Below are 13727 nucleotides of genomic sequence, written 5' to 3' on the forward strand. Positions count from 1 at the left end.
CAGAGAGTAGTGCAGGATATAAAGTAAAAATAAGCATGAGCTAAACTAGTAAGGATCAAAAGATAAATCTTCCATCATTTTTTTAGGGTCATACTTGGATGGAGATTCATTACATGAAGGAACCTCAGTCCAGGGAAGGAATCTCAACCCAGGGAAATCTTTCTGCTTTGCAAAATGCTTTTAATACTCATCTCTCCCACAGCACTGTACAGGATCATTTTTCAGCTTATAAATTTGACAGGAGAGAACAGAGGGTAATTTCACAGTTCTTTCACTTGCCATAAACTTTTTGGGGTGTTTATAGATCTTGTAGCAGAAACCACAATTCTCCCATTGGAATGTGACCTGCCACTTCTTAAAGCAGAAGGGAGTATGGCAATGAAAATGTCCCAGTTTTCCTTTCTTTCCAGCAGTGGTTTTTCACAGGTTTCCTCATAATTGCACATAAATTACGTACTCCCCTCAAAGCAAAGCTGTCCAAAAGACCACATTAACAGCTCGTGCATCTTCTTCTCTTTCCCCTGCTGTACTCTTCTTTGGACCAACATTCACTTCCTAATGTGATGACTACACAATGCATCTTCCTTGGATTTTCACAAAATCACAGGATCAGCGAGGTTGGAAGAGACCTCTGAGATCATCAAGTGCAACCTATGAACTAACACCACCTTGTCAACTAGACCGTGGCACTGAGTGCCACATCCAGGCTTTCCTCAAACACCTCCTCACTGGTTTATTTTAGGTGAAGCACCAGGCAGAGAGAACTCCACTCCTTCTCTCCTAGCTTAAATTTGGATGTCCCTCCCCAGTCTGTCACCAAGGAAGGCTAAGCAAGCTGTGCCAGCTCCAGCTTAGCATTTCCCCAGATTTCCTCCTCCAGTGCAGATGTACCTCTGCTGCCCTGTGACACTGCTGCAGCTCCACTGAGCTGGCACCTCCTTAGTGCATCACCCACTGCATCCTAACCAACACCACAAAAGGAGGGGGCCTGTCCAACCTCAGCCTCCTGAACCACATCACTGCAATAATGAGGCATTTCTCAGGCAGTGAAAGCTGAGGAACTCACCTCATTTACGTGCAGTCAGGAACAGCAGTTACCCTTCCTCACACACTACTTACAGATTCCATCTGTGAGCTTGGACTTCAATAGTACTTTGGAAACAGGAGTGTAGCCTGGAAATAACATAGGAGAGATTTAATGCAGAAAAATCAATGCCAGTTACCACACAACTGTGCTTCCAGGAGCAGAACCCTCCATCTCCCCCATCCCTTAGGTACTGCAGCTGCTGGAGACGGAGCAACGCTCTATCACAGCGTAGCCAGCCAATGCCAACAGGAACTAGAGCTGCAAAGGCAGCTCACAACAGAGAGTCATTTGATGAGTTCCACACATTTTGCAAATGTCACTGCTCTCTTAAATTTATATTTTTTCATTATTTCACAGAATACATGCTTTCTTGCCAGCTAACTAATGTTGGAATTGTTACTTAATTAATTGTGGTTTGTCACAGAGATCATCTAAGAAATCGTTTGTTTTAATTTTGCTTTGTAATTTATAAACAACTTTCACAGAATGCAAGTTTTAAATAAGTTTATTGGGACAACAGCAGCTTTCAAGATGAAAATGAACATTTTGTGAACATCTGCACACACGTATTTTGAGTAATTGGGGGAAAAGCACAGAGAACTGAATGATATGACTAAAAACAACACACTACAATGCTGTGGAACGTTTTGGGGAATTCCAACCATACTTTGATGGACAAAAATTAAACTGTCAAGGGAAGGAAGTACCTGCAAAATGGTATTTCTCAATTGTTTACTATCTCCAAGGTCTTCTACAGTTTTTGAAGTCCTGCCAGGGAATCCTAGAGCTCACCAGGAAGCTGGAGGCAGCTGCAGAGAAGCCCCTTGTCTCCAGACCAGCTCTTGGTCACCATCATTTGCTGTTTGACAACACGTTCCCAAGCCATTCACACAACACATTTTGTAACTGAATTGAACACTGCTGTTCAAACTGCTCAAACCAGAGAAGTAATTCCAGGCAGGCCCTGGAAAAGCTTTAAAGCCTCCTGTTGCACTGGCAGAGGAGGGGCACGTCTGTCCTCTCTGCCTTCCCCACACCTGCACTTCAGTCTGAGGCGTGGGGAGGTGAGCACACTGCCCAGAGAAGTGTTCACTTCTTGCACATGGAAAACAAGGAGAGAAAGAGAATACAATATGTAAGATTTCCACCAATCTCAAAGGAAAAGCCAAATACACGGCAGCCAACTGTGACAGAACACAAACACCTCAGAAATGTAAAGTCTTGCAATCACAATCCCCATTATTAAGTATTTGACTTGTTCCAAGATTTAAATAAAAATATCAATACTGCATGTTTTCTATTCTGTTTATATTTGGCAATACTCAGCAGCATTCTGAGATTTCGAAAAACTACAGTTTTCAGATAATTTTAATTTTGAATAAAAACATCCTACATCACTCAGCAGATATTTCCTGCACTGTCAATGAAGTTTTTCAGAAAAGACAAATACCATTTATAAAAAACAGACTCAAGTATACATGTGCTTCTCAACTCCTCAAATCCTAGAGCATTCTGCAATTTATTTCCCCACTTTCATCTACTGAGTTTCAGAGCAGGCATGGTGTGATCGTATGTTTTTTCAAGAATAGCTGATGAATACCTGAAAACTCTCCCACTGTGGGACATTCTCTTTTCTCAGAAATGAAATAAGCAGCCAGAATGACACATTTTCTATTTCTAAAAATAAACTGAAAGGCTGGAGAAATCAATGAAAAAAAAATCACTGCTAAGACAGCACAAAACACAGAATACCAATCACATTTTGGCAATGTGACTAATGAGACAGTCAGCTAATTACCTGATTCTGATAAACTTTTTAGCAAATAATAATCTTATGGGTAATGCTTACTTCCTTTCCAGCACTGACATTTTTCCTAATGAAAAAGCAGAGCAGACAACATCTGATAAAGGCCTCCCTGCCTAAGTGAACTTTTGGTTCTGTGAACCTTCTGGGGACTCAACTAAAGGATTATTGCTGCATAGGGGAACTGAGAGAATGGGGCTGTCTGGGAACAGGTTGATCTTTTCTCTGCACTGCCTTACAGGAGAAGATAATTTAATTTATGTAGCCTTCTCTGCAAGGGTTTCACACATTTCCCTGCTCTACTATCTGGAACTCTCCTGGAAGGCAGCAAAAGGATCTCTCTGTAAGTCCCACTTTTTTTTCACTTTTTTTTTTCACCTACACACCCAAGGCCTCCCTCCTAATTTGATAATCAGCAAATACTAATGAAGAGGAGGTTAATTCAACCAAGGTGTGCTGTTTCAGAGAGATGAAAATAAGTAAGTAAGTTGGGTTTTCTGCACGTCCAGGTGCCCTACTCTGACCATGAGCTCAGGTGTGTAGGAACAGTTCCACCAGCTGGAAGGCTTTTCCCACACCCACACAGATCTGCTGCCATCATTTCTCCAGGTGTTGGGGGACAAGCATTACTGAGATCCTAAAAAATGCCTGTTAGCATGTCCGCTCCAAATGATTCCAGTTCATTCTTCTGAAGAATTCCTCTCTCCTCACTGATCCACAGGGAACTCCCTGGCCTGGGAATGCTGTGAATTGGGGAAGTGGGGGGGCCAAGCCAAAAGTGAATTGAAATCTAAGGGCAAGTAGGAGCCCTGCAAACCTCAGTTGCCAGAGGTCTCTAAATGCTGATAACATCCAATCCAACTCAAGCTGCAGAAATGACAGGTCCCGTTGCTCTGCCTCTGTCTGCATCCCTGTGCTGTGTTCTGGAAGCTCCCTCTGCACATCTGTACCCTCTGCAGCACTCCGGGATCCCGGGCCAAGGGAACACCCAGTGTTCTGCTAATGCACACATAACACGGCTTCTGCCATGGCTAAAGGATGCTCCATTTCCCTTTTACTGCTCTCTGTCTTAAAAACTGAGATGTCACTGAGCTGGCAGTAATGATTAACAGTAGGTATTGCACATCCATATACGTTTTTTATTGTGACAGAGATTCCAAACAACAAACTTCTGCAGAAATCTTGGCCTGCACAGTAAACAAACAGCTGTTTATCACTGGTCTAATTACCAAGCTAATGAGATACTAATTTCTATATTCATAAAGTATGCATGAGCAAGCATAAGCGTATACAAAGCAGAGCATAGTGACAAATATAATAAATAAAATAAGAAGGTATGGGTAAATAAACATTAATGATCTTTAAACCTAAGAATCTCGTGATGTTTTATGGAAACCTTGCAGGAGCAAGACATGAATGAGTCTAGTAAGTCTAGATATTTCCATATTAACAGCATCCAACAAGTACAAAGTGCTTCATTTAGAGAGGAAAAGCAGCAAATGTACAAACATAAAACGGGGAATGACTGCGCTGGCAGCAGCACTGAAAAAAGGGTTGGAAGTAAAAACACAGCAATAAAATAAGTCAAATTAATAATATGCAGGTGCTGCAAGAAAAGGAACATTTTCTGGGAGGTCACCTATAAGCACAAGCAGTAATTCTGTTTTCCTCTGATGGTGTCATGGCTGAAGTGCTTCATTAGGAAGGAGCTGGAGGAATTAGTGAGAATCCAAAGTAGCACAACAAAAATGCTGAGAGCTTTGGAAATTGTTAAGCTTAGCAGAAAGGTGGAAAAAAAAGTTGAATTCTTCCATTTAGAGCAAAAATCAGAAGAGTAGACTGTAAATTCTTCAATTACATAAAATACTGCACCGAGCAGTATAAAGACTGATTTCCTCCATCCTTCCCTGAGGGATTATGAATATTCACTGGCAGCAGTGGGAACTTAATATATCAGGAAACCTTTCTATGGTCAAGCCCTGGACAATTAAGTACTAGAGCAGCTCATGTATGAAAGCTCTGAAGCCCTTGAAGCTGGCAGGTTTGTAAGAAGCAGTATGACAACAATCTCCCAGGAGATTCTTCCTTTAGAGCAGGAGGATGAGGTTGAATAAATGACACCTGCATTTGCTTTCCAGTCCTTCACTTCTGTCCTCAGCCATTCCTTGCTGATTCTGTAGGTATGAAAAGTGAAGGGGAGCAGCTCCTGAACATCTGTCTTCTAAAAAAAGCAGAATATACCAGCTTTCCCAACCACACATCCTTGTGTCCCACCTCTGGGGAAGGTGGGACAACAGTCCTTAGGAACAGTCTCTGAGACAGAACCTCCTACTTGCCCATGTACGTGCTGGCATGAGCCATGGCACTGAGAGAGCTGAGACACCGATTCAGGAGTTTTCTCCGCTCACTGGTGCAGGTGTATCACCAGGATACACCCATCAGTGATCAATGGAGTTCCACACTTGTATTGGAGAGCATGAAAAATGAACAAGGTGAAAACAAAGGCTGTGAGAGCTCAGGATTATGTCAACTCTGAGAATGTTCAGCCTGACAAAAACATGGAAAACAACAGGTTTCAAAAATAGTTGTTCTTTCCCCTTTCTACCCTTCTCCCCCGAAATTTGTTCTGAAAGTAATATATGACAAACTGACACTGTGCACAACATTACAAATCCTGGCCTGTCAGTGCAAGCCTGACAACAGCTGCCTACCGTATGCTTAAAACCAGTCTGGAATTCTAGAACAGTTCTAAGCTGAGGCTGGTTTCATCTTTGTCCTTGTCTTTCTTAAGGAGGGATTGGTAGCCATGGGTTCTGACTGTGTGGAGATGATGAATGCCCACCCAAGTTATTTAACTAAAGATGAGAAAATTATTTAAATGAAAATGAGATTTCAGTTAGGTTGAATACAATGGTTTTGACCCGATTTTCTCTGGGAAATCCAGAGCTGTGCATCATTCTTCTCATCCATTATCCAGGCTTAGCCTCCTTCTCTACAACAAAGCAAATTCAATTCCCTCCTCTACTCCCAGGGGGTGGGAAAGAGAGAATAAGTCTACACCTCTCATATGGTGCTGAGGTGTTCATGAAATATCAGTAGAGAAGTTCATCACCTCAAGAATCTGTTTCTGTTTTGTTTGGGGTTTTTACCATTGTTTGGTTCAGCTGCTAAACTGACAAAACACACTGTGCACCCCAAGCTGTAAAATGCTCCCAGATCTGAAACCTGCAGGTCCTGGATCAGCCTCCTACTTACAAGTAGCTGGATTTTTTAAGGAGTTAACTTAGAGGAGTTAATAATGGGGTGTAGGTAGTTTCTTCATAACTTCAGATGAAAGTACCTCTGTATTATAAATCTTTTTCTCCCTGTCAAATTATCTCCTTATTAAAAAGGCATTGCATCTTGGAGAAATTCTGGAAATCAGTCGGATTTATTTTTCTAACTATCATCATCATTACAGTCATGGCACTATTTAAAGTAACTGTCAGATAGTGATTTTTTTCCCCTAAAAATTTAGAATCTCTTTTGCATACCTATTTTGACTCATATAAAAGGATTTAGATGCAAAGTCCTTATACCATACAACAGTTTACAAATATAATGTATTTTGTGCATCAGAGAAGTCCCACTAATTTCTTAAAATCATGTCAAACTTCTAATCTTTATTTCATTAAGAGTTTACTTGTGTAAAATTTTAATAGAGAAGTTTCTGCACTTTATATTTTACACCTACATTTATGCAACATTTAGCCAAGTAAGTAACAACTGAATAAACACCAACAAGCTGTTCCAAATATTTTCATTTCCTTTCAACCATTAGGATGTTTTTATCTTAAGAGGAAAACAAAAATCACATGGAAACACTTTTTAGATCCTATCACGCTGTTAGACAGAAACACTTCATAGTTTTTAAAGTCCAGTTCTGGTTTCAATGTCACGGTGTTCATTCTATATTTATTTGATGCATGGAAATCTTGTTTTCAGCTGTGCTACAGCTATTTGTGACACAATTTACTAGAAAATATTTACTTGCATTAGATGAAAGATACATTGATCTCCACTGGTTTTTGCAGTGGCTTGGGTCTCAGGGATTTCTGAATTTTTCTTTTCCTGTTTCAGAATGTCTCTAGTTCAAGGCTTTTGTTAAAAAACAGTAAATATATATATATTTTTCTACAGCTGATGTTTATTCCTTTCATTCTTCACACTGTCTCCTAGTGACCAAGAACTACCCTTCTTGCCCCAGTCTCTTCAAAACATTGATTTCCTTTAACATTCTCCAACTTAACTGAAGTTTGAACATCACCTATCACAGTATTTCACTTTCTCTTCTCTTTCATTTGTTTGCTTCTCAATCCTAAACAAAATGTTGAAATGTTTACAGGGAATGTATAATTTAGATTTAAATCCTCCCCAGACTATTTATAACATCACTAGCTTTGCAGTCATTCATCTACTTCATCATCTGGCTACCAAGATGACAAAGAAATTTTAGAGCAGTCCCATTTTCTAGCTATTTCTATGTGTCTCATATTTTCCAAAGTTAATTTTCATAGTTTTACTTCTTGCTGGAAATGTCCTGGGGAGCAGGCACCATCTCCCTTCTCAGCAGCTCCAGCTCATTTTTATTCCAGCTGTTTGCTAGTCAGTCTCAAAGCTTCCTGCCTCAGCTTAGCACAGGGCAGGATCCCGCACGGCCTCCCTAAATTCTCCCAGCTATTCCATTGCTTTCTGCTCCTTTTCCAAAGGTGAGGCCCATCACCAGCCCAGCATCACTGCCTTCAACTGCTCTCACCTGCCTTCAGCCAACTGCACTCTGCAGCCCTCATTTACATGGAGCTATCAGACTGAAAAACCCTACTGAGAACGCAGAAAACCCCACTAATCAACCAGAACCTGCACACGAAGTCTCACAGTGGCTGTAAGTCCCTGCTAACTCTTGTGCATTATTCTGTGTACAGCAGCCTGCACTGCTGGCACACTGACCTGGGGCTCAGTTCCCAAGGCTCCCAGCACTGGCGATTGTTCTGGAAGCACTGGCTGTCCCCAGGAGTCAGGGCAGCTGCCTTGGGTGGGTCTGGTCTCCTTGTGCCCTCCCACAGTCTCCTGCACGAGGCAGAGTTTGGCCCGTGGGTCCCTCCAGGCAGCAGCTGCAACATTCCAGCCCCTGTGCAGCTCCCCTGCCTCGCCACTCCTGTGCCACTGCTCAGAGCCCAGAGGTTTTGGTGAGAAGCAGAAGAGAGACTGTGGTGCTGTGCTGACGTGCTGAGAGGTGTTTGCACCGTAGCAGAAGAGATGGAAATGTGTGGGTGGCCCTTCCCTGACCTCAAAGAATCAACAACTGATCATGTTAACACGTGGATCAATGTGCAACCTGCCACAAGTGTCTGCTGGCTCATGCACACCTTGGCAAGGAAGAGAGAATTTCCCATCCCTGCTTTAGGGAAAGTGTTGATACAAAAACAATTGTCAAAACTTCATCATCCAAACATCTGATATTGATCCCTCCATGCCAGCCAGTGCTCTGGATTCTCCAGGAAGCCAACACACCATTTCTAGCAATTGATCCTGTGCAGTAGGAAACCACCCCTCCTGCCTGTCTGAAACCACACCTTCTCCAAAATGCAAAGGAATAAAAATCCAACTCGCTGTAAGAAAAGACAGTCCCTCTTGTGAAATTTTGTCTGGAGAGACTGATCAGGTTGTCTCTCCATGGCCCTGAGTGGAGCCCAAACAAAGGGGCAGTGGCTCCCAGCACTGAAGAGCCCATCAGCTGCAGCCCCTGACTGAATCCTGTTCAGTGTGGGCATCTCACTGAGCAGCTCTCTGAACACACCTCCTGCTTTCTCCTTCTCTCATCCAACCAAAAATTGCCCCTGTCCTCACCTAAAATCACACACAATTAATTCACAGGCCATGTTCTGATTTTAAGCCTGAGACCTCCATACAAGACATAAAGAAAAAAAAAAGAGCAATGCAGCTCAAAATCCTCAAAATCCTCTGTCATGGTAACACAAACCAGGAAAATACACAGACTGCGAGAATTCTCACTCTTAACCATCTCCTGACAAAATAAGCTAAGCTTGATGGCCCTGTTGTACAGAAACATATTTAATAGGTATTTGAAGTGAGGCCCAATTCCTAGAGCTTGGCACAGCAATTTTCAAATCGTATGTACTTTCTGATTTTTTGGCACACAGGAGGGTCCATAAACCTATTGGGTTTTTAGCTGTGACATTAAATATCCTCTTTTCTCTCTGCTTGCAGCCGTTTGTTCATCTCTTAAATATAGCACTAGACTTTTCATAGCCTTCTGCATGTGGAACAGACTCCTCTGCTACTCCCTCCCTGTGTGCTAATCTTGTTTCACTAATATTACAATAATTTAAAGTCATACTGGTAAATCTTCTATTAAATATTTTGATACTGAGAACAGACAACACCATGCTACTAAAGAGTCCCTCTAAAAGACTTAGAATCTCTTCCAGATGTGACAATAACTATTATTGTCACAAGTCATTATTGATTTAATAATTTTTTCCCCAAGCTGTATGTCCAGGTTTAGTGCCAATCAATCAAGAGACAGAAAAAAGCCTGTTTAATTTCCTAAATTCAGTGAGAAGCATTCACAAAATGCAAAGAATAGTATCTGCACATTAAAAGCAAACTAGATGACAAGGTGTAATAATATGAACAGATTAGCTGAGGGCCTGTGTTGGTAAAATGCCTAAAAATTCTTGGTTAAGTAAGAGGAGAGTTAGATTGTCAGGCAACATGATTTGGTTGTGATAGAATGAAGCAGTCTGAAGCTGCTGTAAATCTGCAGGATTGCAGGTTTGCCTCCCTCCACGAGGCAAAGTTTGGAAGCTCATCTACAGAATGAGTTTCTGCAGGGCAGGAAGAGCCTTTGAGGAAAGAGCTACATAAAATGTATGCCTGCCTGGAAAACGAAAGGGAAACAAACAAACAAAAAAAAAATAAAAGAGAAAAAACCTCCAAAGTTTTGGGGTACAATTTCCCTCCCTTGGTTCATCGTAAGAGTTTGCTGGACTCAGCAAGAAGCCCTGGAATCACAGGCTGCCACCACCGTGCCACAGGCAGGGACAGCTCCTGGCCATGCCTGTCAGTGCTGCTGCCAGAATCTCTGAGGGCCCAATTACCCCAAATGAGGAGCACAAACGGCTCCCAGGGAAGCTTGGGGGAGCTACAGGTGCTCAACGCTGATCTGAAAGTCAGCTCTCTTTGAGTCACACATGAATTGAGGACTGAGCTTCAGGAAGCTACATCTGAATATTTGGGGATTGGCTCTTTCATGAGATAAAAGAAATAAGTTCTGGTTTGATCAGATTACGATAAAAACTCTTCCCATTTATCTTTTTGAAAATGGGAAGTGGCGGGTTTTAAAATCAGCTCTATTTGTTATTTTTTCTTTTCAAAGAATGCTCCTACTGATGTAGAGAGAGGCCCTGCCTGGCAGTGGTGAGCGAGCAGTGCTCGGGAAGAGAGAGCAGAGCTGATGGAGAGTCCTCGTGGAAGGCAACTCAAAGCTCCAGCAGAAACAACTGGCACAAGGACACCCTCACGTGCCAAATCCCAGCACACTGCACTGAAGGCAGCCTGCATGCAGTATGAATTACAGGAGAGGAATTTTCTCCCTGTCTGCTAACATCCCCTGCTGCCTCGTGAGCCGCTTGCAGTCCCACAGTGGCCTCGCTGTGCCTGGCTCCGTGGAGTTCACCTCAGGTACAATTTATACACTTGCAAACCAATGGGTTATTAGTTTGGCTTTATTAAAGCCTCCTTATGTTACAGCTGTTCACTATAAATTAAGTTAACGTGAGGAAATCCAGTGCATCAGTAACAATTTGGCAACTGGTCAATAAGCAATCCATGCATAAACCATTTCTATTATCTGACAGGATCCATAGATGCTGGGATGCAGGGAAGCCTATTTTCATCATTCTCTGGGAAAGCAGCAGCCTGGGATGGTAGGAATTGCAGTGAGTGCTTCAGGCCATCCTATCCATCAGGCAGGGGACTGCTCCCTGTCCCTGCAGGCACAGCAACGGGGCTGCCTGGGCAAACACTTTTTTCAAAGACAGTACATAGCCTGTCACGAGGAAAACAGCTCTTTTTCCCTGTGCACCACAAGAAAGGAAAGACACTTCTCAGCAGCCAGAATGTGAAAAATCTTTTGGCTCACACATAAAGTTTAGGGGGGAAATGCTTCCTGAAGCTCTCCTTTTTCCCTTTTCTACCTATCTTGCCCAACACATCTCAGTGAGTCAGTCTTGTGGATGAAGTTATATTAGAAATTTCTAGGTAGTAAGTTTACTCTGGTTGCTGTATCATAGTACATCTGACTGCCATTTAGGGAGTTTCTTCTGGTTTTATATTATTTCTATCTGTTGCCACAGTTGCAAGTGAATTTCAAAAGACAGCTATAATTATTTATAGGAGGTGATGGGTTCCTTTTTTCCCATTTAGCTTGCCAGAGATCTTGAGCGAGTTTGTAAAATTGCTTTTAGAGGGAGCTGTGGCAGTGCAGTGTTTGGTGTGGGTTACCTGAACATTATCTAAACAATAATCGTGGGTGTCTGGCAGAAAGCCAGGCAAGGTAATGCAGGCTGAGCCTGTCTGCAGCAGCAGAGCTAACGACCAAAACTGAGAGAGGCAAGGGAAAGCTGGGCCCAGACACGATGGAGGAGCAAGCAGGCTGAGATGCACAGGAGTAACCCCAGAAGAAGACAGGCAAAAGAATGATGATTAATATCAATATGTGCTATGCCTGATAGGAACAGTCACAGCAACTCCACCACTGATTCTAAACCGAGGAAGGGGCATCTGGTTGCACATTAGACTCAGAAGAGCTATTACGTCCAGAGATCACCTGGATCATTGTAAAACAGTACCTGTAAGGATTGCACCAAGAGTTGTCCAAGAATACACATGCATGGAAAGCACTATGAAGTTTGTTATGCCAAAACTCCTGCATTACTATCAAAAATGCAGTTTTTACAGTCCAAATTCCTCTTTGGCTATTAAAACAAAAGCATCTGCTCAGTGCTGCTACTCAAGACAAGACTGCCAGCCCTTTAAGTGAATGGGATTTTCGGAATAAACAATCAGGGTGATTATGCTTTCCACTGCTGCAGGGATTTTTATTTACTTCTACAGCTTATTAATATAGACAAGAAAAGAAAAAACAGATAAACAGTTTTTGGTTGTACTAGATGGCAAAAGTATATAATTACATCACTCAGAATCTCATCAGCTCCCATCAGTCTAAGCTGCTTTATGAACATATTTATAACTGCCGAGTATAGAGCAATTACAGGAAAACATTCTCCTTTCTGAATGCATTTGCACATTTAGCATGGTCTGATCTAATTAAAGTCACTTCCATTAAAGTTAACTGGAGTATTTCCACTCCAGGTTAAGGAAGAGACACAACAGGAACAAGAAGACCCCAGTTCCTACAGCCAAAGCTTCAGTTTTAACCAAGTAAGGGTATTTCTAGAAATGATCAAAAACATGACCTCAGCTGAGAAAGAAAATTGTTTGGCTTTATTTGCTCAGCAGGAGTCAAAACCCATCCTATTTAGTGTGGGGTACAATGCAGGAAACTACCTAAACAAACACCATTTGGGCACAAGAAATTAAAGGGGGAAAAAACAATGAAGGAAGATCCTTGTTCCATTATTTACAAACAGCTGAAACTGAACTCAGTATTTTTCTGAGAGACACAGTGATGTGTTTTATTGTCTCCCATGCTCTAAAAGCTTTGTGATGCTAATATCTGGAAGACAATGGGAAGAAGTTAAAAGAAGAAAACGAGCTCAGAGTGCAGTTTGATAAAGCTCTTAAAATAGACTATTTGATTTTAATGGAGAAAAGAGAAAAGATCTGAAGCACTTAAAAGTGAAAAGTTAACACAACAGGCAAGTTTAACAGGCTTAATTCATAATTCCATATTAAATTCATATTGATTTTTTTCTCAGCAATACTCCCTTTATCTAAACAACCTTTGACTGTCAAAAGCCTGGGGAGGCTGCCAAAGAGCACTTCATTAATCCACTCAAAGGGAACTGGAAAGGCTCACAAATGGAACTGGGTGATGTTTATTTCGGCACAAAAGGCCCAGTTAATATTCCAGCTTGAGCCAGCTGGGCAACCAAATTTATTTTGGAGATTTGTCAAAATGCCTTTGCTTACATGGCTGAGAATACTTAGCAAAAGTTTTTAATAGCTGAGAAGAAACTCCACACTGTGTCATTGACTTCAAAGGCCTTGCACTTACCTGTACTGAAGGAGAAGCTTTTTCTAACATGCTGGATTTGTTTTCTACAAAGGAAAATCCATGGAATGTGTCTATTGTCCAAATGTCAAGTTAAGTACAGATGGAGAATTTTTTCTTTATATTTTAAGCCAGATTCTTCAATGATAAAGTTAATTCTAGGTGTAATTAGAGTGTAGTAGTGTCAAAGCATGTCCTTTGTTTTAAATAACTAGACTGATGACTGTTTTAATGAAGCTGATTTGATCTTTAGTTTTCAAAATTAAGAAGGCAGAGAGTAGATACATATTGTGTCAAAAACACAGTGCTGAGAACAGAGATTGAAAAAGAGAAACAGTTTGGGACCATGTTAAGAAGTCGGGGTCATTATATTTAAGGAATTCAAACTTGAAAGGACTTCTGTCACAATATCACATTACTTTTCAGGACACATCACTGTCTTCCATTTTCTTTCTCTGTACATTACTAATAAAACATTCATAACATTAAGTACACAGCAGAATGGGAAGGGCAGAATCAGCTGCCTGGCACACCAGAAC

At 41.6% G+C, this 13727-nt stretch overlaps 1 long non-coding RNA gene across 1 annotated transcript in view; it reads right to left on the reverse strand.

The window, feature by feature from the left end:
- Window positions 1–1065: 1065 nt before the first annotated feature.
- LOC108502195 overlaps window positions 1066–13727 on the reverse strand; it is an 85754-nt gene continuing 73092 nt past the window's right edge. Inside the window, exon 3 of the long non-coding RNA XR_001876363.1 lies at window positions 1066–1173. This is a non-coding gene — a long non-coding RNA (uncharacterized LOC108502195). The remainder of the gene's footprint in view (window positions 1174–13727) is intronic.

The sequence above is a fragment of the Lepidothrix coronata genome, unplaced genomic scaffold (genome assembly GCF_001604755.1).
Source record: "Lepidothrix coronata isolate B3197 unplaced genomic scaffold, Lepidothrix_coronata-1.0 Scaffold114, whole genome shotgun sequence".
Classification (NCBI taxonomy): domain Eukaryota; kingdom Metazoa; phylum Chordata; class Aves; order Passeriformes; family Pipridae; genus Lepidothrix; species Lepidothrix coronata.